This window comes from Tamandua tetradactyla, chromosome 5, assembly GCF_023851605.1.
Source record: "Tamandua tetradactyla isolate mTamTet1 chromosome 5, mTamTet1.pri, whole genome shotgun sequence".
Lineage (NCBI taxonomy): Eukaryota > Metazoa > Chordata > Mammalia > Pilosa > Myrmecophagidae > Tamandua > Tamandua tetradactyla.
Genome location: NC_135331.1, coordinates 149,218,187 through 149,244,243, shown reverse-complemented (window position 1 = coordinate 149,244,243; position 26,057 = coordinate 149,218,187). Strand labels below are relative to the sequence as shown.

Below are 26,057 nucleotides of genomic sequence, written 5' to 3'. Positions count from 1 at the left end.
CTCCCCACATCCTACCTTGGTTCACATGTCCTGCAAAAGTCCAACAACTTTTGCTTAACAACCACCACAGTTCCACAGTTACATAGCTGGAGTCCCCATGTCCACTGAAATTGTTTGCTCCTCAACTGCTTGGTTGAGCCTACACTCCTGTTGTGTGTCTCCCATGTGTCCCTTGAGGTGTGCTGCTCCTCTCTATTCTAGCATCTGTGAATGCTGATAAACTTCTCCCAAACATCTCTGTGTCACGTATCCTTTTGCCACACCTGAACATCCATATAAAATCCTTATACCATACAAAGGGCTCAATGTCATCATAATTCTCTTTTAGTCAGGGAATTTCAGAAGATTAAATGGGAGGAAAGGAAGGCCTCATTTTATTGGCAAGCATTGTTTCAGACTTTGTCAAATACCTTAAGGTATTTAATCAACACAGCTACTTGAGATAGATAGAATACTAATTTTAAACATGAAAAAACAAACCCAGAGAAGTTAAATAAATAAGTCTCATGACATAGCTAGGGATTTGGGTTTTCTTAATAAACAAATAAAGAACAGTGGTACTAGAGCTGGGCTAGCCCCGAATTGGGAAATTGCTAATGTGTTCATTTCTTTTTGTTGAATAGTCTCATCTCTTCACTCTGTGGCAAATCTTGAAAAATAACCCAGGCTACAGCAGCTACATGGAAAATGTGTAAATATATGCTCCATTTCCTCCCTTTAATAAACCATCTGAGCTTTCTTTCCTCCCCACGTCACTGGTATACGTGTCTATGATTAACAATTGTCATAAATATGATTTCAATGTCATAACTTATAAAACTTGCCCTCATTCTTTTGCATTTCCATTTCTTAAACTCTAAGTTATTCCAAGGCAGGCTACACTTTTTAATGAAAGTAAAAATAATTTTTAAAATATTTGTTGTTGTGTTTTGTAAAGTTTAATCCCTTTTTAATAGAACTGACTGAAGAAGATTAAACACAGGAGAAATGAAATGAATATTAAACACTTAGGACAAATTAAACAGCTTTACCACTGGAAAGCACAAAGAATACAAAGAATAAATACAATAAAACTGTCAAAAGTAAAGTGGCATTTCACACATTCTTTGAAAATATTCCTTCAGATACAAACAAGAAGTTTAAAATGTGATTTCTGAGAAAAACAATGCAGATAAGGAAAGAATGCATTTTAGATGAATGGTATTCTAAATATCTGTGAAAAAAATCATTTCAACTTCCTTAATTAACTTGAAAACTTTGGTGCAAATTCTATCTGTAGCTGTATTTACTTGTGGCTGACTTCATTATCCAAATTTGTCAAAAGAGCAGATATCGTTTCCTTGTGTTGATAATCATGGCTTTGGTAAAATTAAGACAGTCACAGATGTTATTAATATTATTGGTATGATTAAAATAATTATTCTTACTACAATTACTACTACTGCTATTGCTACTATTACTACTAATATCATTAGCTAAGATGTACAGAGATTTTACCATGTGATGGGATTGTGAAGCATTTTATATAGATTAGCTCTTTTAATCTTTATACCAAACACATCTGATAGTTACTATTATTATGTCCTTTTTAATTATGTGAAAACTGAAGTCAAAGGCTGTTTGAACTCAAAATTATGCAGGCTTGCTGGATGCCAGATCCAATGCTAAACCAATATAGCATATTAATAATGTTCCATCATATTACAAACTGAATTATTCATATAACATTGGGACTAGAGCAATAGCAGCTTCTTCTTGAGGAAGTGACATGAGTGTGAGCCCCATGAGCTTTGCTGTTAGAAAGAATCCATGTTTAATTCCTAGGTCTGTCATCTACTAACCGTGTGATTTTTGGATAAGAAATTAAGCTTTCTGACCTTCAGCAATAACATGGTGTAAAAATCACCTAGTACCAGCATTGACACATGGGAGAAGTTACACAAACATTTGTTGAATGACCTAATAAATTCTCTTATATTCCCTTAAGGAGGCAAGAATGAAGTCGATCAATTTTGTAACTAATATCTCTATAATAATTGCACTTTTATGAGCATTAAATTATAATGACTTTAATAAGGTTAAAATGCACATTTAGGGCTTATGTGTATTGTTATACCTGCCGCAGCTACTCTCTCAGGTAGGTACTGTTATCGACTAAGATTTGGAGAGCAGCTATGGTTTTCCTCACTTTTGAGTCAGAGACAAGTAGATTGTGATTCCACCCAGGTCACATCTACCCTCTTCCACCCCCACCCACCTAACAGAAGAGTAGGACACCCAAGTCTGAGAGAAATGAGCTGTCATTTTATTTTGTTTTATTTTATTTATTTATTTATTTATTTATTTATTTGGTGCATGGTCCAGGAATTGAACCCAGGTCTCCCGCATGAAAGGCGGGCATTCTAACCACTGAACTACCCATGCACCCTTTATTTTCTTTATACTGTTTTCTTTCTATCCAAGCATCTTAAAAGAGTCATCTTCAAGTCATTTCTTTACTTCACATTCTTTCATTCACGATTAAACACAAAGCTTCCTTTCCATTCCCACTTTACTAAAATTGCTGTTGTCAAAGTGAACCTCATTGATTCTTAAAAAGATGGGGTTTTTTCTAATATTTATTGTATTTTCAGTGACAGTTGACTGTCTCGATCGTTTATTTTCTGAACCTCAATTTTCTCCTTCCCAAACACCATACTCTCCTGTTTATTGTACAAAATCTTTGTCTTTTACATCTTAGCACCTTTCATAGACTTCTTTTCTACTTGTCCTTGAAAAGCCAGTATTCCATGCTATTCATATATTACTACAAGCTCTTTCTCTCTCTAAATGTTATCTACTTCCAATGTTTTAACTACTATTTACATTGTGAATTCTCCAAAATACCTTTCCCAATCCTAGATTAGTCTTCTCACCTCCACAGATGTCATATTCAATGACTAGTGATTATTTACGCTTTAGTATTCTACAGACAATTCCAGTTCAATAGATTCAAATGAGAAATCAGTGTTTTCTCTCCCTACCTTCCTGCAGTGTCAATATTGCTTCTTTTTTGAAACTTTAATCTCAATGAACACCTGGTTATCTACTCTGCTGATCAAACTTCTTGATCAAGAATCATCCTTGAATGTCTCCTTCAGAATCCATATCCAAATCAACAAACTTGTACCATCTATTTTATTACATCCTTGATAATGGTTAAATCCATCTATTTCTTTCTGCTTTCCTTCTCAGCTTTAATTCAAGCTCCATCTTTTTGGCCTGCAGAATTTCGTTCCTTCTACTGCCAGTCTTGATTTCTCCAATCCATTCTTTACCTTGTAGCCATACTAAACCTTCTTAAATACAAAGATGAAATAACCATATTCTGCATTAAATTAAATGACTGGCTTTACCCAATAGGGTAATTTCCTATCCCTTGGAATGCAAGGCTTTGTTTTGAACTTTTAATGATCTACCTTTCTAAATGGAGTATTGTTTTTGTTTTTTAATTAGAGAAGTTGTGGGTTTATAGAAAGACCTTGCCGAAAATGCTGAACTCCCAAATCTTGCCCTCCCCCCAGTTATTAACACCTTGTATTAGTGTAGTACCTTTGTTATTAATATATGAAAGAACATTATAATAATGTTACTATTAATTATAGTCCATGGTTTACACTAGGTTCCTTATTTATGTTGTACAGTCCTATGGGCTTTTTTTTTTTTTTTTACTTTCAAGTAACCTGTACATAACCTAAAATTTCCCCCTTTTAACCACATTGAAATTCACAATTCAGTGCTGTTAATTACATTCATGGTGTTGTGTTGCTATCACCACTATTTATTACCAAAACTTTTCTATCATCCCAAATAGGAACTCTGTACAATTTAAACCTTAGCTCCCTTACCCCCAGTGACATAAAAGAATTGGAATAAGCAAATTTTTCAAAGGGGCAGAAACTAAAATGGAAGTTACCTAAGTGGAGTTTTCTTCTGCCACTCATTAACACATTTCCAGCTGTGCAGTTACACAGAACAACTGCAGTTCCACTAATTCCTCATGCTCCCTCAGCAGAGGTCTTTCAAGGAAAAGTGCTGTTTTATCAAGCAAGTTCTGTCCTTTATCAAACTACCTTCATGGGCTGAGTTTTTCCAGACTTCAAAGCTCAGCTCAGTCATCTTCTTGCTTCCACCCTGAAGGCTCTTCTGACTCTGTGCTACATAACTAGGAGAAATGCTGAGGAGATGTGCTCTGAGCCTCTCGCAGAATCATGGGTTCCTGCTTCTGCCCCCAACCTACAAGCTCCGTAAGAATAAGGCATGCTCACTGTGCTCTTTTGTAATGAGCACGGGGCTGGCAGAGAGTCGGGTTCAACAAATATTTATGGAATGAATGAAAGAATGAATATGCTAGGAAAAAATTATCACGTGGCATCTGAGTAAGTTCAAGGCATAGAAATAACTTTGATTAGGTTTTTGGCCAAAATGAATTGAAGTTAGAAAAGTGTTTTTTGTTTGTTTGTTTTTTTATTTTTTTCTGAAGAGCTGTATACCATGTCATAAAGTAAAAGGGAAAAGAGGAGATAAAAGAAGAAGATAAGGACTGGATTAAAGCCACTGGGCTGAAATCTGGGAAATGAGGCAGTGGGTCTGCATAGTAGTCAAGGTGCTCATAATTATAAAGACATCAGGTGATAAGGAAAGATATATATTCCTGATTAACTGCCATCAAAAATAATCCCTTTCATTATGCTTTGAAATATCCATCCTTAGTTTTTTAAAAGATATTCTCAATAAATATTAAGCCTTAAATCTTTTAAAGCTCTCTTAACTCACATTCCTGCTGTGGAAGCTGTTAGCATGCAATATTTCCTACAGATGACATGTGGCATATTCTAACGTAACCCTGTGGGATGAATAATGTGGATATTTAAAACAAACAGACCATGTTATTTTTATGTAATGCTTGTATTACTTTAGTCTCATGCCCAGCTTACAGCCTTTAAAATCCTAGGAGAGACTACAAAATCTAGTCTAGGACACTTCATTATAAGATGGTTAGTGAACGAGTCTCTATAAATAACTGCATTTTCTGTTACCATAAAAGGCTCTCCTTTTTCCATCATCACTTTGTAATCCCAGAAACACTCTCAACTTGATGTGAGAGGTTCTTGACTAAAAATTGTAAAAGCAGTCTCTCCTCAATGTTTCTATTCTATTTGATCATTTTAGGGATAAGAAAATCCATGTAATGCCCCTTTCTCTTAATTGCTTTGGCTTACCTCCAAAGAGTAGCTGTCAACTAGTGTTAGCTAAATAAGTATGAGCCATGGCTCATAGCCCATTTACTGTCAGTCATTTGGATGAGAATATGCCCCCTGTATTAGCACTGCTGAATGTCAGGAGTAGGGGCCATTAATACTCACTCCAGTCTGACACCCAAAGACTTAGTAAGGACATCAGGAACTACTATGAAAGCTGACACAGAAAGTTCATGAATGTACGCTTAGTTTAGGATTACTCCATATTACTCAAATTGAAATAAACTTCAATTTATCAAGGAAGTCTTTTGTGAGTAACTACGTCTGTTCTTTTCTGCTTGACACTCTCAACTTGTGTTTACCTATGCTTGATATTTTGTCCTTGCTTAATATTTTGCTCTATAAGTGTACTCTTCATTTGTGTGTTTTCACATTTGATTATGCATTGCTCTATCTCCTCATGTAGACATTAAGATGATTAGGGATGATACCTTTATATTTGTTTTCTATTTTTTTCAGTTCATCCTGGAGTATCTCAAATCTGCAGTATTTTTTGAGTATATGCTAAATAAAAATGAAAACTACAACATATTCTTGCTTGTGATCCCCAGATACACTCAGTTATATAAATTGTCATATCATTCTTTCCTTCCAATTACTAAAAAGAGCATAAAGAAGGAAATATCACACAAAATTCTCCAATCAGTTGTCCCTCTGAAATATTCTGTCTATATCGCCCTTATTTAGTACCTGAAGTGAAGTGACCAGTTATGATGGAGGTTTGGAAATAATGATAGATATATTTTTTAAAAAAGCAAGATCACATGGACCTTCTTTTTTTGTAAAATTCTTTTTTCCAGTTAAAAGTAAATGTTAATATAAATATGAACTTGTCCCCTTTTGGATTTCCCCTTCATAAACAAAATATACATAGTACACCGTCATAGAATCCATTCACATTAACAAAGCTTCAAAGCCACAAAAAAGTAGAACTTTATTCAAAAGTCTGTCAAACTTCCAAAATTTCATCTTGTATGAATCTGAAGCAAAGTGACTTCTGTTCAGATCTATTAAAAATCACTTGCTGAGCAGGAAAAAATACTTTGGTTTTGAATCTTTTCAGTATATAAACATAAGAGTTTCTTAAATATAATGATGTCTCAACAGAAATTTAATGCTTTAACATGGAGTGGCCATACAACACAGACTATAACAATTCTGATAAAGACATTTTAGCATTTGTCATTGTTCCCTGAAGCATCATTATCATTATTCTCGTTCTTATTATTATTCATTGTTGCATTAAAATGGGCCAGGATGGATTTAGTAGCTCTCCGCTTAATACCAAATATCCTCCAACACCAGGCTTAAAGAAAGTTTTCTGTATTTTTTTTTCCTGTTCAAGACACTTTTGGGATATCATGCCATGAGCCCAAACCAGAAGGAACAGAACATAAAGGATATAAAGTCTACCGTGAAGAATGAAATGCAGAATAAGACATAAGAAAAGTTTTCCCTTCACTGCAAAACGTGATAAACGTTTAATCAGATAGTGAGAGGAAAGAAGAGGGTTTTGGGGTGCTGTGACCAGGTTTTAGACACTTTCTGGGCTCCTAAATTAAACTCTCATGTCCCATCCTTAAGGTTCGTGTCCTTGGAGGGTGATATAGGCAGAATAAGATTTCCTGGCAAAAATCCAAATTATTTTTTGGATTTTTGAGAACATTTCTGTCTTGCACCTTGTTATTCAGGGGTCTCCCTGAATAGCAAGGTACAAGAATAATAAGCTGCAAGGATCTCCCGTTCTCCAAGATTATACTTGCACCTTAGGACTGAGAGTCATTTCATCATATGTAAAGGGCTCATCAGAGGAGGCTAAAGGCAGTCCAGAGAGACCTGATTATCTGAATGGGGTACAAGGAATTCTTAAACCACCAAAGAGTAGGGGAGTGGGCTTCAATCAGTGCTCAGAGAGAAAGAGACAGGGACTTAAGAGACTAGGTGGGGTAAGGATGGGGAGAGTGAAGATACAATGGGCCCAGATTCATTTACCCTGGGATTGGAGGTTGAGAGAACAGGTATCAACAGCAGGTCCTAGCAGGAAATAGTCCATCTGAGATCATCGAGAACTGAGCTTCAGCCCTAGGTCCAAACACCCATCTACTAAAGTCTGGGAGACTTGTATATCTCCCAGAAGTTGAGTCATCTCCAAAGAATAAGGGAAGCAGGAGGTTTAAAAAGGGAGATTCTGAATTTGATTCAGTATTTTTCAAAAGAGACCTACTTTCAAAAGAGATTTAAAGGAGAAATGAATGAATCATCTTAAATTTGTCTGGCTATTTTTTTTTCTATTATTATAAAAGGGAATTTGTGAGTTCCATTGATTTCAGTTAAGGAAAAATGAAGTAAAACTTTGCTTCATTAGGTTCAACATCCGCATCCCTGTGTTTTATGGGCCTAAAAGCTTTTAAAAGCATTCTCAATAAATGTTCTTGCAAAGCACTGTGATGGTATATACAAAAAACCTTAAAATTATTAAACATTTTTATCCTCCCAATCCTAGAAAAATGGAGTTTTAAAGACTTTTTTGGTGCAGGATCTAGTCCAAGATTGTGCATTGCATTTGGTATCCTGTCAGTTTTATCACCCTTAACCTGGAATAGTTCCTCTCTATTTTATTTATTTATTTATTTATTTGTTTGTTTGTTTGTTTGTTTGTTTATTTATTTATTTATTTTGCCTTTTGAGATCTTGACAGTTCTATAAAGGAAAAGAAGCTTTTCCTTGGAATATGATTTACTCTAGAATTCCACATTCTCTTTGGTAAAAAAAAAAAATATTTTCTCTCCATATCAACGTTGTAAAAAGGCCTCAGTTATGACAATTGCAGAAGTTAGGAGGTAATGCACTTGACTTCATATTTTCTTTTCTGAGTTAAATTCATTACAATCTGTGTTTTTGAGTGTGGGACCAATTTTCCTTTCCATGTGAGTATTTGATGCTTACAGTCAACACATTGATAGCTTTAGGGATGATGGTGCATTGAAGGGGGAGGAGGAGGGAGGTAAAAAAGCGAGGAAGAGGAGAATGATAAGAAGAGGAAGACTAGGACAAAGGAGAAGGAGGCAGAGAAGAACTAATCTAGCTTTCTTCAGAATTCCTTTAGGAAGTGTTATAATACGTATCTGAGCATTATCCTGAAGGTTTTTCCATGGTTGAAGATATAATTAACAATCATTTTGAAAGTGCTGCCTTTTTCCTGCAAATAAATAAGCCTCTAAATTGCAATCCTCCAGGTCTTTTCAAAATTCTACAGGTAAGAGCATTTCTCTTGGATATCCAATTCAATTACCTCAGGAGTCCCCCTTGTTGCAATATTTCATGGCCATTGCAGGTGCCCTAGAGATTTACAAACCCGATATGGAAGAAACAGTAATGGTGCTTTGGTCACTTTATACAAATTTTGTGGAATAATAACGGAACTACAGCTGTGCTTTGAAAAATGAAAGTCCCCATGCAGCAATATGATAACACAGAAAGAAACAGTAGAACTTGCAAAGATTCCAGTGGTTTACTTGATAATATTTCTCTTTGTGTATCATTAAAACACATATATTTAAAAAAAAAAGGTACCATTTTCATTAATGCAAGTTAGTCAGAATCATGCTAAATTCTCTTAGTAAACCAAAGTGGTTAAATTCATTTCAATGTGACATATTTCATTGTTTTCCACAAAGGATAGTAAATGCATCTTATTGACTGCTGGAATATCAGGGTGAACAAAATACCTTTAATGATTTAAAGATGAGTTATGAAATTAGTTTAATTTTGCCCTATCTCCTTTGCTCTCTTTCTCATTACATTATGAATCTCTTAAGCAGGGTCAGGATGATGCCAGTGATTCGATTCTTTATTTCATAGATTAAACATGTTCCAATGATCAATGAGAGAAATTAATTTTATTCTGAGGATGGCTCTGGAAAAAAAATTCCTACCTTGCTCTGCTTACATTTTTTAACTTTTTTAGGAGTTACTTAGACTGTGAATAGTCATTTTGTAATAAATGCTATTTTTCAACTGAATATCTCTTGAGAATTGCACTTATGATGAAGTGATTATTTCTGTCATTTTCACAGTGATCAGTCAAAATACATATTCAGTGTTGCTGACACAGTGCTGTGGGCAATTAAAAAGACAAACATTGTTGATGGCCATATTTTGAAACCAACAATTTTTTTTAACATCCACAAGATCTGTTTCCACTATATCCCTGATGTGCAACTGTAAAAATATAGGCTCAAACCACCTTAAGAATTGCTCTGTGGATTCTACCGATGGATATAATGACCTCTTTCACCTTGTCAAAAGGGCAAACTTGTCAAGCTCACAGTAGTCAATACTCTGAAGAGCATCCCCTCAGCCCAAAAACAAGAACCAAGCAGACCCTCTGGAGTGCAGATGCTGAGAAGCATGGGCTTGACAGAGACAAATAGTATCAGAACTCACCAGCTGATCAAGGACGAAGGGACAGAAGGCCTCTGAAGCTGAAGTCCACTCAGATTTCTCCTGTATTCACTTAATGATGTGAGCAGAGACTTAATTCTTTGAAGTCCCTGATTTAAGGAGCTGGAGAGCAAAGGAAGCTTTTTGCTTGATCTGATCCTTGTTATTAAAAGAAGCAGAGAAGATAAAACACTTTCTATTTTTATCGATTGATGTATTTCCAGGTCAGTATTTTAGTCTGTTCAACTATATTTTGCCCTGTGCCCTCATTTCAAAGTACTCATTCGCTCCTGATTAGAATAACAATTAGTTTACTGAGATATCTAGCTGATTGCAGTCAGCATGTTCCAGCTTGAAATACACTTTGTTTTCTTTCAATTGGACTGATCATCATCATTTATTTTGGACTCCAATTTAATTAGGAATTCTAATTGAAAATCTCAGAAAGTTTACTGATGTAAATTAATCTATTTTGACATCCTTTCCAAAGTAACTCTGTAAATAAACTGGATCTTTTTCCTCCTCCAAGCAAAAGCTCTCCTCTAATATCAGTCAAAATTTATTTGAAAGGGTCACATTATTTATTTTTTAAATACCCAGATTGACAGTGGATCTCCCTGCCACCAAAGTTCTAGATAATGTTGATTAAACTGGTATTCCACATTACATGGCCTCTTGAAAATTTCTACAAATAACCAAGGCAAGAAAGAGTTGTATTTTATGGTCCTCTCTCTGTCTTTTATCTGAATGGGTATTTATTATAGTTTATGAATCTTGTTGCTGTCCGATGCATGAAGTTTCCATTCTTAAGGGAGCAATAGAAATGTGGTATTCAGGCCCCTTCCACAAATAGTTCCCTCATACAAGCGGTTTGTGTGAAGAAGCTTGGAGAAAAGGTTGCTGAAGAGTTTGGTGAGACAGGAAGATTTATAGCACAGATATGCTAACACCACCTTCTATTGAACACCATATTTAAAAAGATTTATGTATAAAGAGCTCCGGATCTCTGAAATCAACCCTCTCACCTTCCTTATTTTTCCCTGGTTCTGCCCTGCCTCGAGATTACTATTCATTTCCTCAACGTAGAAAAGTTTGTGGATCTCTCTTTTACTGACTCCAGCTTGACCACTTCCTCAGGATTTCAACCTCTCTTCTAAATGGTTTATTATTATCATTAACAAACAATGGCTTGTTTTCCTAAATGAGGGCACTTTTATCCTGACAAAGGAAAAACATAACTATGAAGAGATTTTTTTTTTATTTATCCCACTTTACTGCATGTGATTACAGACTGAATACTAACATCAATAAAATTATAGATTTGTTTTCCTTTCACAGAACACTTCATATCTAGGTTAAACGGTCAAAGTTGGGTCTATTTTAAAAAGTAGTACTTTGCATCTCACCTTTTTTATCTTTCCTTTGACTTTCAGCCTGAAGGAGAGCCACAGTTTTCATTTCCAGCATTGTCACTGATAGCGCATCCACTTGTAGTGACAGTACAACTACCAGCATCAGTATCAATATCCTCCCTGGGAGTGCAGCTAAACTCCACTGTTACCCTTGAGATGACTTGGTTCCTGTCAATTGTTTTTAACCTTAAATAAAAGTTATGGGAGAAGCTGCAAATTCTGAACGCAAACCTGACATTCTGGGACGAAGACTCTCAGTGCAGATGATCTGCCTTTAAATGATGCCCCTTTACACCTCCCCATGCTTTAATTACCCTGTTATTTCCAAGAATACCTCTCATTTTCAACAAACATCTGACTGCTGCTACTGCAGATGACACTCTTCACATCTCACGTAGCATGTTATGAAGTAGTAGCTACTGATAAAATACCTATGAAAAATAGACCATCTTTATGCAAGCACTTTTGCTCATTTTCTCCATAAAGATCAAACACATGAAAGTAAACCCTATCTCCAAAGCTTGATACTAACCAGAGTTCCCTTCTAGTGAGTTATTAAGTTGGGGTGTGTGTGAGCCAGTTGGAATAAAACTTAGTGTGGTTATAAGTTTTCATTTCTCCAGCAAATCTTAAACTTGCAGTTAATACTTTCTGAAATTCATGATTTTTATTTAAAAAAGTGAAATCCCCAGATATTATAAACATACAAATGACATTTACCATAAGCATATAAAAGTATCAAACATCTTAAATACATTTTGCTTTTGTAGTAAATTTGTATTCATTAACAAGAGATAATAACTTCTGGGCTATTCAAAAAAGACTCTGTCATTAGATTGATGCTGGGAAAATTAATTAGTCCAGCAGCCTTAGTTTTCTTGTCTATAAAACTGAAACAATAAATCAGTTTTCTCAGGACTGTCAGAGTTGTATATATGTAAAACAAAGGTCACTATCTCAAATGCCCACAAAAGCCAGGTTGGTCACATAAATTAGTAAATCTAAACAGGGTGTCTATTTGAAAACTGGAGTGCACAAAGGTATTCAAATACAAAATTGTCTTTGCCATACGCAACATTAGTGGAGCAAATTTGACCACAGATTTCTGTTTAATACCTTTAAAAATAGCTAGTATGCAAGAAGTTCAAAGATATTAGTTCTCTCTCTTCCATTTTCCTTCTCCCTCCTATTCTGATATACTGGGGACTGCAAGCTAATGAGCGGTAACAAAGGGAAAAATAAAGATAGTTCAAGTATTCACTATGTGCTCAAAGATAACAGAATCTCATGGGGAGACATGTAAGTAAGTATGAAATAACTAGGCAAAAGCCATATTGGAAATATAAACAAATGTTCTTTATGCTATGAAGCCATCTAAGAAGGACTGACTCTATTCAGGTCATCAGGAAGGGTTTCCTAGATGAGCTGGAATTTGAGCTGGGTCTTGCAGATAAGTAAATTTGCCAAGGTAAAAGGAGATCAAGGGCATTTAAAATTGCGAGAACCACTTGTGCAAAGATGTGAAGAGTGAACATATAGGGTGATGATTCACTCACATTAGGGTCTTGTATTCAACTAATTACACAACCAGATCATGCATTCTACAAAGCCACAAGAAAACCAGATGACTGCTTATTTGGACGCTTTAGTTATTCAGTAATTCTTTGAACTCCTAATGCCCTTGCCAAAGATATATTCACGGTATCTTAATTAATTTGAATCAATGTTTCAATATATTATATATTTAAAAAAAATCTTTAACTCAGCACATTTTAATAGATTTCAACAGTGTAATAATTGGGGGAAGAGCATTTGGGGAAAACCTGTAATTACTATTGGCATTCCTTATCAGGTATTATCTTCTCACTCATACCAAGGACATTAGAATTCAATGCTAGTTTTTTATTCATCATGAGTCCCTAATAATTTACTTTTTTTTCCCTAATAATTTACTTTTTACCTTTGGTCTGGACTATGACAATTTCCTGCTACCTTTTGCTTCACCCATCACCTTCAAATCTATGCTGAATTAATCTTCCTGAAATACAATTTTGACCTTATTATTTCTATGCCCCAAAATCTTTAGTGGCAACCCATTGTCTATCAAAATGATATACATAATGGCAACATAAATGCTGATTATACAGCTTGGATCAAACTGTGGATCTGAGTGCTGTGATGACAGATAACCAGAATAATAGTGAAAAAGATCTGAGAGAAACAGTGTAAGTGAAGTATTGATTTACATTTACTAGCACTCTCTGGATTTGAATCATAGTTCAATAGTCATCTTGTATAACTTTCAAAGATACCTAACATTTCACAGCCTCAGTTTCCACAACTATTTGATCAGGTATTTGCTTTTTATTGTAAAAAATTGGCAAGGGAGGTTGCTGTGGGCATTAGAGAGAATATAACATTGCCTCAATGTGTGTGGAAATGAACAGAACTGGACATAACTGAGATGAAAAGTTCTGGTAGCAGTCAAAAGAGGAATTTCAGACAAATTTTCTAGAAGAAAGAGGGAAACCCAGAGATATACAAGGAGGGAATATCTAGGAGGTAAATAGAGCATCAAGAGAGATTGACAGCAGGTAATAGGGAGGAAATTAAAAATCAAGAGATTTGGTATCCGGTGGATACCTTGTAGGAAACAGGTCTAGGAGATCCATTAGCAGATGGTAAGAAATGATCCAAATAAGAAAATAATTGAAATAAGAAACTTCATACAACCAAAAAATAAAATGTAAAAGGTACCTAGCCTCGGTGAATGGAGTTGCCAAGACAGAATTCAAGTCTCATGAGGATAAGAGAGAACATGAATATTTTTCACAGAAAAGAAAAAAAAAAGTCGATTGCAATGATAAATGCGCAGCTATATGAGGACATTGTGAATCAGTGATTGTACCCTTTGGATTATTACATGGTATGTGAATACATTATATATAACAATTAAAAATAATTAATTAAAAAGTAGAAAAATAAAAGGAGAAAGTGGAGTTATAAAAGAAAAGATGGGATTTAACAAATTAATATGACTCCTGAATCATTATACAGGTATTTCTTTTAGCCTCCAGCATCTTGGAGCAGCCAGAAGAAAAAGTCTAAAAATGTGGAACAGTAACCAATACCAAACTCTGAAATCTGTTCTATAACCAATTATTGTGTTGTTTTGAAATGTATTTTTTGTATATATATTATTTTTCACAATAAAAAAAAATAAAAGAGAAACATTAAAACCAGCAGGAAGTGTCAGCTGATTTAAAGCTCTTAGCATCTCTACGCAGGCACCTTTATATTTACCCTCCTTAGGAACCTCATTAGTTTCAGAGCCCAGGGATGGTAGAATCTACAAAATAATGACATCTAGATTAAATAATATCACCTTGGGAGTGATGGGATGGTTGGAAAGGACCAGAAATAGGAATCCAAACCAGACTCCCAGTTAATTTTCCTATTAAATTTAATCTAAATACTCCAAGACTGTTAATGGTTTAAACTTTATAAAGAAAGATATATTTGCATTTATGAAAGAAATTTGCACTGTGATAATATATTCTGCATGGAATAAAGAAGCCGCATAAATTGCCAAAGTGATGGTAAACAGGGAAGAAGATAAACACACATCTTAGCTTCTAAACTTAATATATCAGCAGTAGAAATGAAGAAGTGTTGCAATCCCTATTTTAAAAATTTAGACTAAAATTAGTTAACAAAACTCCTATTATATTCCAGACAATTATATTAGGCTCATTTTACATGATGTGGAAACTGAGACACAGAGAACTTAAGCAATTTATTTCTAGAAATAAAAAATGGTGTAATCAGGAAATGAACTCAGGAAGTCTGGCTCTGGCTCTTGGCTCCATATTCTTACACTATGCCATTCTGGGTATGACTATACGCTAATGAATGACTAAGTAATGTCCATCAGAAGAAAATTAGTTACCATTGAAGGTTAAATGATGAGAACTACAGAAGTATCATCAGTTAGCTTAGCTGTATAAAAAAAAAATCTCCCATATGTAGAACCTCTGAATATGACCTTATTTGTAAATAGTGTCTTTGAGGACGTATTCAAAGAACATCAAAGTTAAGGTGAAATTAAGGTAAGGTGAAGTAATACTGAATTAATGTGGGCCCTTTTCCAATTTGACCGGTGTCTTTATAAAAAGAGGAGAAGAAACAGACACAAGGGGAAAAAAAACTTATGAACATGGAGTCAAAGATTGCAATGCTATAGCTAAAGGAACTCCAAAGATTACCAGCAAACAACAGAAGTTGAAGTGGCAAGAACAGATCCTCAGGTTTCTGAGGGAGAATGACCTTGTTGGTCATGCCTCCCATAGGCAATTTGGATCACATTTGCTAAAGTTTCATTGGCCAAAGTAAATTACATGGTAGGTCCAGTATCAAGGGGGTAGAGAAATAGATCCATCTTATCATAGAAAGAGAAGAATTTTGGGTCATTTTGTAGTCTACCATTACAGAAAAAAATGTAGGTTATTTCTTTCTCTCCTCGCATGCCCCACCCTCAAAAAGAACTCAAAGATTAGAGTGGAAGAGGGTAAGAGGTTTAAAGGGGATTCAATGTCAAAGGAAACCTGGATGGATTTTCTTTACTATCAAATTTCCATTTAATCAGACTTCATGCACTCTATTATAGTTATTTATTAACTTTTCATAGCATTTAAGAGATGCCTATATTTTGAACGAGATTTTGCACAGGTAAAACAGTAAAATAATCTATGCCAATAGTAATTAGCCTATATATACACAGTATTTAAAAACGTGGTAGGAAAAATAATTGCAATTAACCGATAAGAGTGTCTTATAGTAATTACTCTGACATTCATATAGTTCATTAGCTATAAATCCATTCTTTATTTTCTCTCTCCATAAATGTAATTATTGCTAAAGGATAAATTAAAATCAATTTGTCTTACTGAAAGATCAATATATCTGACCGTATCATAAATAGAGACTTTCCTGAGGGAATTGGTTTGTTACTTACATTCTCTTTTGGAAGAGTTTTTTAAATCTTGGTCTTTTCTAATAAGGGACAAGAAATGGAGAAACAGGCAAGATAATTCAGCTATTTCAACTATCTACTCCTACTTCAAGACCTCAAGCATGCAAATTAAAAAAAAATTCTTTTTACTAACATAGCTAGAGCTATACGATGTAAGGTACCCAGTAATTGTCACTTAATATTTTTGTCAAATATGAATGTTTTATATAGCAGCTTTCTAGTGTCAATTGTTTTTAAAATATGATAATTTAAAATTATCATTATTATTAATGCAATTTACATAGTGTTTACCTATAAATACCTAAAAAATATCTGAAATATTGCAGAGTTGAACTATAATAAATTATTGCTAGTCACCCATTGTCTACATGTACAAATTGCATAACTATATGGTTCAACTTAATATCGCTGGCTATTAAAATTTAGCCCAAATTAACACTAATAAGGCTCAGTTAATGTACATAATTTTAAAAGATAATATATTTTAAAGGTTTCACTAATCTAAATATATTGTCTAAAAAAATCTTTCTGCATGATTGGTGGTCTTAAAAGAAAAATGTCCTTAAATCTTTTTTATACCAAACAAAATGATCACATTCTATTCAAACTAACATTTCAGAAAAGGTATTAGATATCACTTGAAAAGTGAGAACTGGAAAGACGCTGTAGGAAACTTCCCTATATTTGTAGGCCATAAACTTAACAGGAGAGACTCATGTCTACATATGCTTGCCATACTCCAATAAAATTTGCACAAATGCCATTTGGTAAAGGATAAATTTGCTCATAGTACAAAGATGTTTTCTAGTATGGATACAAGTTCCTTCTTTTAACATATTTGCTTCACAGTCTCAGAAAAGCACTGCCTTGTAATGGGAAGAGTCTAAGATTGTATAGACAAACCTAATTTTTCATCTTGGCTCAGCTGCTTCTTAGTGCAGCTTTCTGAGGTGGTGGGGACCCTTGTTTTTTGTTGCATAACTTCTCAGAGGCCAACATACTCATGCATATAATGAAATACTAATCCTACCCTGCAAGCTTGGTTTAAGGAATAATGGAGATAACGTATATATAAAGCCCCTTGAACTCTTTTAGCTTATAGTATATACTCAATACAATTGCTTTATAACAGTTTCTGTTATTTTTGCAACTTTTTAAATATTAGAAGTATTCTACATTGTGCTTTATTTTAGCTCTACTTTTGCTCCCAAGATTTCTAAATTTTTACTGACAAGAGAAAATGAGAAAGGTACTTTGGGTTCTACTAATTTCAATTTATCAAATTATTTCTATTCCTTTTTCTCTTTTCTATATTTCTCCTACTCTATCATCTTCTTTATCACTTTCCTTTGCATATGACATCCTACTGTATTAAAATATTTTTGAAATTCAACAAAAAGTTCATAATAAGTTCTTCACTTTCACCTTGAAAAATAAAACTTTTTAGGTAGACAATGGAAAAGTTTGCTCAAAGTAGCCTGAGTCCCTGACTGAAATATCATTCTTTATTATGAGCACGTAAGTCTGTAAAATAATGCATATTCTTTAGCCAGCACTTGAAAAATACTCCCTCTGTTTTCCCAATATCTAACTTTCAATTTATGTCTGATGTGAGAGGTAGACAAAATGATCTTTAGAACATGCCCCATGCACATTAACTCCTAGGGAAAATATGAGGCATCGTCAATATTCCTCTCATTTATTACTTACAGTGTGTTAAATAGTCACATTATAAAACTTGAAGGACAGAATCATAGATATTTGAAGACTACGAATAACCCCAAAATAAAATATTTCTTCACAAATCTTTGATGTCTGGCTATGGCAAGAAGGCAATATGAATTGATGGGCTCATTTATCTCCACCTCTTCAGAGACCACTTCATATTTTTCACTGACTACATTAATACATTCTGCATGTTTGACTATGAATAGTCACTGCTATGAGATACCTTTCAAGATCCCAGAACAGTTTAATATTATCAAGGTTACAGCTGTACTTGCTCATAAATAATTCATTTAAAATGCATTTTTTAATTAAAAAAATAGGTCATATGATTCATTTTGCAGTCCTATGGGTCGTCAATAGATCATCTGGGGATGATTCATTAATACCTTCTCTAGAATTTGCAGTCTGCTATCCCACATTTGTTCATAAATGAACTGAGTATTACTGCTTACGACTCCCAGGCTTTCATTGCAAAATTCACAGAGGCACCTCTGACTAACACCTCCGCGGATTTAAAAACAATATGGGTTCATCATATTCCAATATACAGATACCAGCCATGTGGTGCTTGGCAACCTTTGCCCATTTCTCAGGCTAAATTGTAGTCCAGACTTGGCAGCAAGGAAAATAGGGCGTCATATTTTTACTTAAAATATAACATTTTGGGAAACTGTTAACTGACACAATAAAATAGAAAATTGTTCAGGATATCTGTGGTAACACATATCTATTCCTGCACTTGCGGTCTTTGAGGGGCAAGATTTAAAAATGGAGTAGTTATTGCAAAGCCTATTTTCAGAGATATTTGCAGCTCTGTTTTCAAGGATCACTGAATAACAGTCCATAACTTGACAGGCAAATAAGACTCTCCTGAGGCTTGACATTTGAGGATGCACATAAACAATTTAGGAATGACTATAGTTCCAAGTCGTCCACTGTAGGACCGGTGGCACTCTAGTGGCCTTAAGAGTTAATGCACCTTTGAAAGCACAAGCCATCTGGTCAACCGTTCACTTGCCAGAGATGCTGAAGCCACAGATTCAGTCCCTACACACACCCTTTTTCTCTGCAGAGAGAAAGAAACTCAGTTCAAGTCCACAAATTACACACTTAAATTTATCTCGCAAGGAGACCTGGCTTAGGCAATATGGATGGTACCTTTAATCATGCCCTTTCGTACCTATACCATTAAACTCACCGTCTTACTGGCTCTTCGATCTCAACTTGTGAACACATCCAAGACTAGCTCATCTTGAAAATTCAGTTATAAAAATACAACCTTCCCCTCACTTTCTATAACTGTATCACTGTCTCCTTCCTTTTTAACACAGGATGATCTTAAGTTCCTTACATATTCCTCAGCTTAGAGCAAACTTAGAGCAAATTTCTCATTGCTCCTGAGAAATTTCTCTCACTAAAGTCACTAACAATGCCTTAAAGTTGGCTGAACATTTAGTCGTAGAGTTTGGTACCAAGACTCATTCCTTGCTTGCTTGTCCTTACATTACTATCTCCTTCTATTATTTTACCTCTATTTTGTCTTTCTTATTAAATTGTATTTATTTTTAAATGTCTGTAGACCCAAAGCTTTGATTCTTTTTCATTATATTCTGGGTGGATAACTATTTTCAAAGCATTTCTTCAGAAATAACTTGGCAGTTTTTCGGCCCCAAGGAGATATCTACAAACCATTGCCTATGCTAAGATTTTAATCCATCACCCAATGATTATTGAAGATCTTTACTTAGCTGCTGTGATACTATCTATCCAATGGAATGCAAAAAATAAATAACATCATTTCCTCAATCTATTCTTCTTCATTTTTCAATAAATATCATTGTCATAAACACTTACCCAAATTACATAGAGCGTAGAGTTGCATTTAACTATTGTCCAAGTACAGACTGAAGTCTTACACTCAACAACACCCAGGTAACTGGGGGCAGAGCCCTCCTCTTGAAGCTTATAGATATAGTAAGGCTGTGGAAAAATCCCACTAGGGATAAATTGTACCAGGACTAGAAATCCCTTAATTTAATGAAGAGGCAAAGATGAACTCCACTTCTGCTGAGTGGGCATTAATCTGAGTACTGGCTCCTGACCAAGGGAAGATTTCATCAGACACCAATGAGAAGGGCAGCCAGTATAGATCTGGGCACAGACTGAGCAGTAGAAAATGATGTGTCAACTTCCAAATTGCTTTAGACAATTGGAACAATGGCCATTGACCACAGTGTTTCTTATCCGTCCCTTTCACCTCCAGCTCTATCTCTAGCAAATTTCAAAACATCTTCTCCTTTTCAATTACTCTTCTGCCCCATTTACAAATGAAAGACTAAAGCCAGCAAACCTGTAAGCTTCCTTCTTTTATCCTTTACATTCCTCTATGCATAAGCGAATATAGAACTGACTACCTGCTAGAGTGCAGAAAGGGAGAGTAGAAGAAAGGAGAAAATCAGATATTATTTAAAAAATAATTTTCTTCTACACTACCAGAAAGAATAATGTTAACTTCTTTTCCCTCTTCGTATGCAATAACTATGCCCCCCTTCTCTATGAGTGGTGGTGATCTACCAATATCCTGCTCTCTCCCTTATCATAAATGACATTAGCATCCAGAGAACAGTATTCCCCTTCACCCCAACTACCAACATCATCTTAGGCAGTATAATCATCCACCTGAATAGCTAAGCTTTAGGACATTTTCCAATCTATAGCACAGCTAAAACAGAGAGAAATAATTTAACATGCGCTTTGAGCAGAGCCATCTCTGAAAAAGGAAGCCCCTAATAGGCACAGGATTCATTAATAATGATTCCACTATTGAAATCAGAAACTTTACAATCAGTCCAAAGCATTTTGCCCATGCCAAGAAATTGTCCTAGATACTACTGCCACCAATTCAAAATATGGAATGGAATAGAGGAGGTCTTTATCAATATAGTGTTAAATATGATACCATTTAGTAAGACATAATTTGGTTTCTGAACGTAGTACAACTTCAGTGGTCTGAGGAAATGTTGTGATCCTCAAAATCTTAAGGTCACTAGACTTTATTACTTATATTTGTATCTCCAACCTATTTTCTTTACATGGTTATGGACCCTAGACTCTGATGCCAACTTTCTTACCCATCCCTGTTCATTCCATCGATATCACCATCCTTGTCATTGAAACCTCCTACCACCTCTTATTCTTAAATGATCTGATATTACAACATATTTCTTAGAATATGGTGATGCTTTTTCACATCTCTTCCAGTTTTCCTGTACTTCATTATAAACTTCACCCATCGATGGGTGGGAAACCATGGAACACATTAACCTGCTGTTTGAAAAGATCTCTATAGTGATATCATTTACTGCTGACCAAATTAGACTATCTCATCCCCAAGAAGAATTTATCTCAATACATTTCTTCACTTTAATTACAACTATGGTTTTTAAAATTGTTTCTTCAATCCCAAAATGATACTCAGCAGATGGAATATGATTTGCCCAGAAGGAGCTTTAGACCACTCCAGATTGCCAAGGGCCATCCCATAGAGTGTGCTGACCAATGCTCCAGGTGAGGGACTCTAAACAGGAAACATTTTCTGGTTCTAGTCCATGTTCATATAAATCATCCATGCATGTGGGGAGCAGAAGACATCACTTTTTCTCAACCATAGGTAAAACTGGAGCTATGACGTTATGGCCCCAGCTATCCTCCATCATGCACTGTTCTTTACTACACATGTCCTCCGCCCATATAGATCCAACCTAAGATGGGAAACTGAAAAGTGTAATAAGATGAGTGGTTGATTTCAGCAGTACCACCTCCACTGGTGTCTGTTCCACTCTTTAAACCTTCTGATTTTCAGGATCTAACTTATATCTGATTATATCTGACTTGAAGAATCCATCTTTCAACCAAGAAACATGCATGGGCATGGTAAAAGTTACTTGAATTAGTATATTCTTTGACTAGAAACTCCACTTTATAGATTTAAAAATTGAGTCCATCAGAAGTTTAGTAGTTGGTCAATGAGCACAATATAAAATAGTAAAAAAGAAAAGAAAAGGGGAGAATGTATAACTAGTATCATTCATGTATCAAACAGACCTAGGATTTAGAGAATATGCTTATAAATTTTTTATTATTATGCTAATCTGTTAATACTCATACCAGATGATAAAAGCTTCAATAAGGAAATAAGAGGATGGAAATTAATATCAATAAATACTGAGTTTTAGTTAAAGCAAATAACTAACAAAGATATGAGGTCAGAGTAGAGGGAAAAATGTATCACTCCAAGAACTCTGAAATCAAAATTAGCAAAAATCAAAATTATGGTGAAAATTGAAATGTTTCCAAAGTCAAAAATAATTCATTTAAAGAAAATAAAAGATGATGTATAGAAATAGTAATCATATTTTTAATATGGTTCAAAGACAAAACTTTGTAGTATGTCTCTACTACTTTGAGAGGAGAGAAAGTTTAATCTGGGGAAGATGGTGATCTTCTTTATCTGGGAAATACACTACATATATAATATACAGTATATATATATGCATATATATATAATAACTATAACAGTTCCTGAGAAGGAGCTGTTAATTAGAATTCTCTTTCATTTGGTTAAAATATCTATCAGGATTTTCCTTCTACCACTTCTCTAAATCCAAGCTCACCAACTGTCTGATACCTGATATGGTATTCTTTATATTAATATCAGAAAAGCTGATAACTACATTAGAAGATGGTTATGGTATAGTCTTTTAGATTTCTTCTAGAAAAAAACTATTACTTATTGTAAGTGAAGAAACTTGTCTTCCAAATGTTAGAGCAATTTTTGGCATTAAATAATATGAATCCAATCAATGTGGTGCTGTAATATTGTGCTCCTGGATATGCAAGTCTGGAAATCAAAGATTTTGGATTATGGTGAAATCATCTAAGTGCCACACTGTCTGAGCTAGCATGATTTGGGTATACATTCTTTGAAAAATATATAAACCTTGGTAGACCTTTTAAACAATAATATAGCAGACCTAGATTCAATGAAATCCATGTAAGAAAATTCTGCCAATGAGCTAGTAATGAAAACAATTAGTGAGATATAAAGTAATTAAAATATAGTACTAAAAGAAAAAAAATTGTCATTAGACAGTCCATATATGGATCCCCGAATTACTGGTGTTTAGCATTTAAAATAAATTTAGAGTTACTGTGACATCTATCGTAAATAGTAAAAGGGTCATCAAATGTAAAAAAGAGGTGAACCAAGTGTTGTGAATGAAAGAAGGAGAATAGAGTTTACCTTTCTTAAGCAAAATCAGCTGCCTTATAAAGTGGGGAGTTTCCAAAATGTGAATCAAGCTAAAGGGCCACTTTCAGAGATAATTTACAGAACTCCTGTATTGAATGAAAGTTGTACCAAATGACACCTGAGTTATCAGCAGCCATGGTTTTCTAGACAAGAAAATATGGAGAAGATAATTATTTATTAATCTGCTTTTTGTTTGTTATATATTCCTTTACATAATCATGTTCTGTTTCCTCAGTTGCACAAAAAAATGCAACATCTTCAAATATCAAACTGTTCTGCACAAAAAGAATCATTTGCATGCCAGATAATGAAATGTCCCCAGTGTATGTTTTCTTTTCTTAGATCTATGCTGAAGTGGCTAGTAAATGCATGTTTAAAAACCTACTCGTACAAAGTATTAGACAAGCAATACTAACTGTTCATTCAAGGATTCTTTATTAATCTTCCACAAGCAACTTCCATTCCTGATATGGCAATTAAAGGATAAGGGGATAATTCATTAATCACACACTCAGGAGGAAATACCTTCTGTAGTCTATTTTTCATGTATTGAACAAAGTATCAAACACAAAATGTTTATTGTAAAGTATTCTTCCCCATAAGAATGAAGAAATGGAGACATAAACTCGGCATTTTAATTTTTATAGAATCCTGTTGCATTTTGAAACTGTCTTTTTATTATCATCACTTCATGATATACAAATCTTAGGTTTTCAAATGACAGACTAACAGAGAGGAGGCACTAATCATGGAGGCAGAGGCAATTAAAGAACAGAGCCAGGGTTGATGAGACTCAATTAACTGAATGAAAGGCATGCCAGTAAAATATATCAACAAAATCCAAAGAGTTGAAAGCAAGAATCATAATAATACAAATAGTATATATGATTTGTGCATTTGTTAACAAATTATATCAGAATAAGCATGTTTCTTTTTAATAACCACATGTGACATTCAATTTTTAGATTTTATCCAGATAAATTTTAAGAAGTTAGATTTTAAAGGTTATTTGCAGATCTTGCCATATAATTTAGTATCTTTCCACTATCTACTTCATTCATGTTTCTTCTATTTAAGATTCATGGAGTTAATTTATTATATATTGGCTCTACTGTTTCAAAATTCAAGGAATCATATATACATTTATTTAAGCTACTCTAATAAAATAATTTCTTGTATGCCTTTATTTTGGGATTTAAATAACCAGCTATTTCTAAAAGTATCATTTTGTTTATTTGCTTTTCAAATCCAAGTCATGCTTTAAAATTGAGGGGGGAAATGGGTTACTTGACTCTAACATGCAAACACCTAGACTATCTATTGATTTGTTTAGTCATTTGTTTATTTTGCTGATATTCTTCAGAGAAGCAGAGGTGGAGAAATGTTTACTGAATGTATATAGTAGGATCTTATAAATATAGAGTAATTTAAAAAATAGGACTACTATTGAATTTTTTACATAGGATAGATTTATCCAAACACTGTTCTTTGTTTTATTTCTTCCTTCTTTTGGCATTTGTGGTAGTCTGATTTACGAAACCCAGCAAAACATGTTCTTAATTTCAATCTTCCTTCTTTTAGACCTGAGCCCTTTGTAAATAGGACCTCTTAAAGATGTAATTTTCAGCTTAGGTGTAGCCCAACTGCCTGAGGTTGGATCCTAATCTGGATTCCTGGAAGCTTTACAAAAGAGGATCCAAAAGTCAAAGAAGACAGAAAAGAGAAGGACATCGCTATGTGAGGGGAGGTAGAGATAAACCAAGGTGTGCAAAGAATTGCCAGCAGCCAGCACCAGAATAGTACAGACTGGAGGGAAAGCATTGATCCACCGGCACCTTGATTTTAGACTTCTTTTAGCCTCAAAACTGTGAACCAAAAATTCCTGATGTTTAAATTCAAACCAGTGTGGTAGTCATGAAAGCAGCTCAGGCAAACTAAGGCAACATTCCACTTCAGTCTTTGGGGAACAGAATCTGACAACCTTCAGAGTCTTCAGAGCTTCAAAGCTGTTCTCTACTACAAGCACATACACCAGCCTCAGCTGCTTCTCCAACCACCAGCCCTATGCCATGCCAGGCTAAGATAGATAGCAGCTGCTCTGAAGTTTTGAATCAAGTGCCCCTTTAATGATCCTACCTCTAACACCAGCTTTCCTTCCACCCAGTCCCAACACAAGTGATTGTACCAAATGCACACACAATTCTGTGGGTGCTTGGGTACAGAGCAGACTGAAATGGGGAATTGGATCATGAGGTTTATGCTCTCTCCTGAAGGTTTAGAGGATCTATGGGGCATTTTAAAGTAGATAAGTGAATGATAAAAGCAGTGTTTGTGGAAGATAAATTTTCAATGGAGGGCAGGAGGAGTGGGTGGTGTGGCAGTTGACAGAGTATAGGCAGAGATAATCAATGCAAATAACTAGTGCTTGGTACGTAGAACAGATAGAGAAGAATTATGATCTCTGCCCCGATGTAGCTTATAATCGTTTTGGAAGGTAGAACTAAGGTATGTGAAATCATTTCCTCTCTTCTCAGGGCTGAGCTGGGCAGTTTTCCTATGCTGTAGTGGCTTATTTCATCATGCGGCAAGAACAAATAAGAACAAAATGCAAATGCATTAATGTGCTGAAATGTGTGGGTGAGACTCCACAGGCCTTTGTAAATATGAAATACCTTGCATATCACTTGAATCCTTATCATAAATACCAAATAAAATGCTATAAAAATAAGAAAACCCAAACCAAGACAAATCCAAAACAAAGAATGAACCAGAAATGGAACAAAGTCTTTAGAAAATTCTAATACTCCGTTATGGAATAGCAGTCTTCTTAG

The 26,057-nt window shown here is 34.7% G+C and overlaps 1 non-coding gene across 1 annotated transcript; it reads right to left on the bottom strand.

The window, feature by feature from the left end:
• Nucleotides 1–2,352: 2,352 nt before the first annotated feature.
• TRNAE-UUC (transfer RNA glutamic acid (anticodon UUC)) lies at nt 2,353–2,424 on the bottom strand. Its single transcript has one exon. It is a non-coding gene; the product is annotated as a tRNA-Glu (tRNA).
• Nucleotides 2,425–26,057: the final 23,633 nt, after the last annotated feature.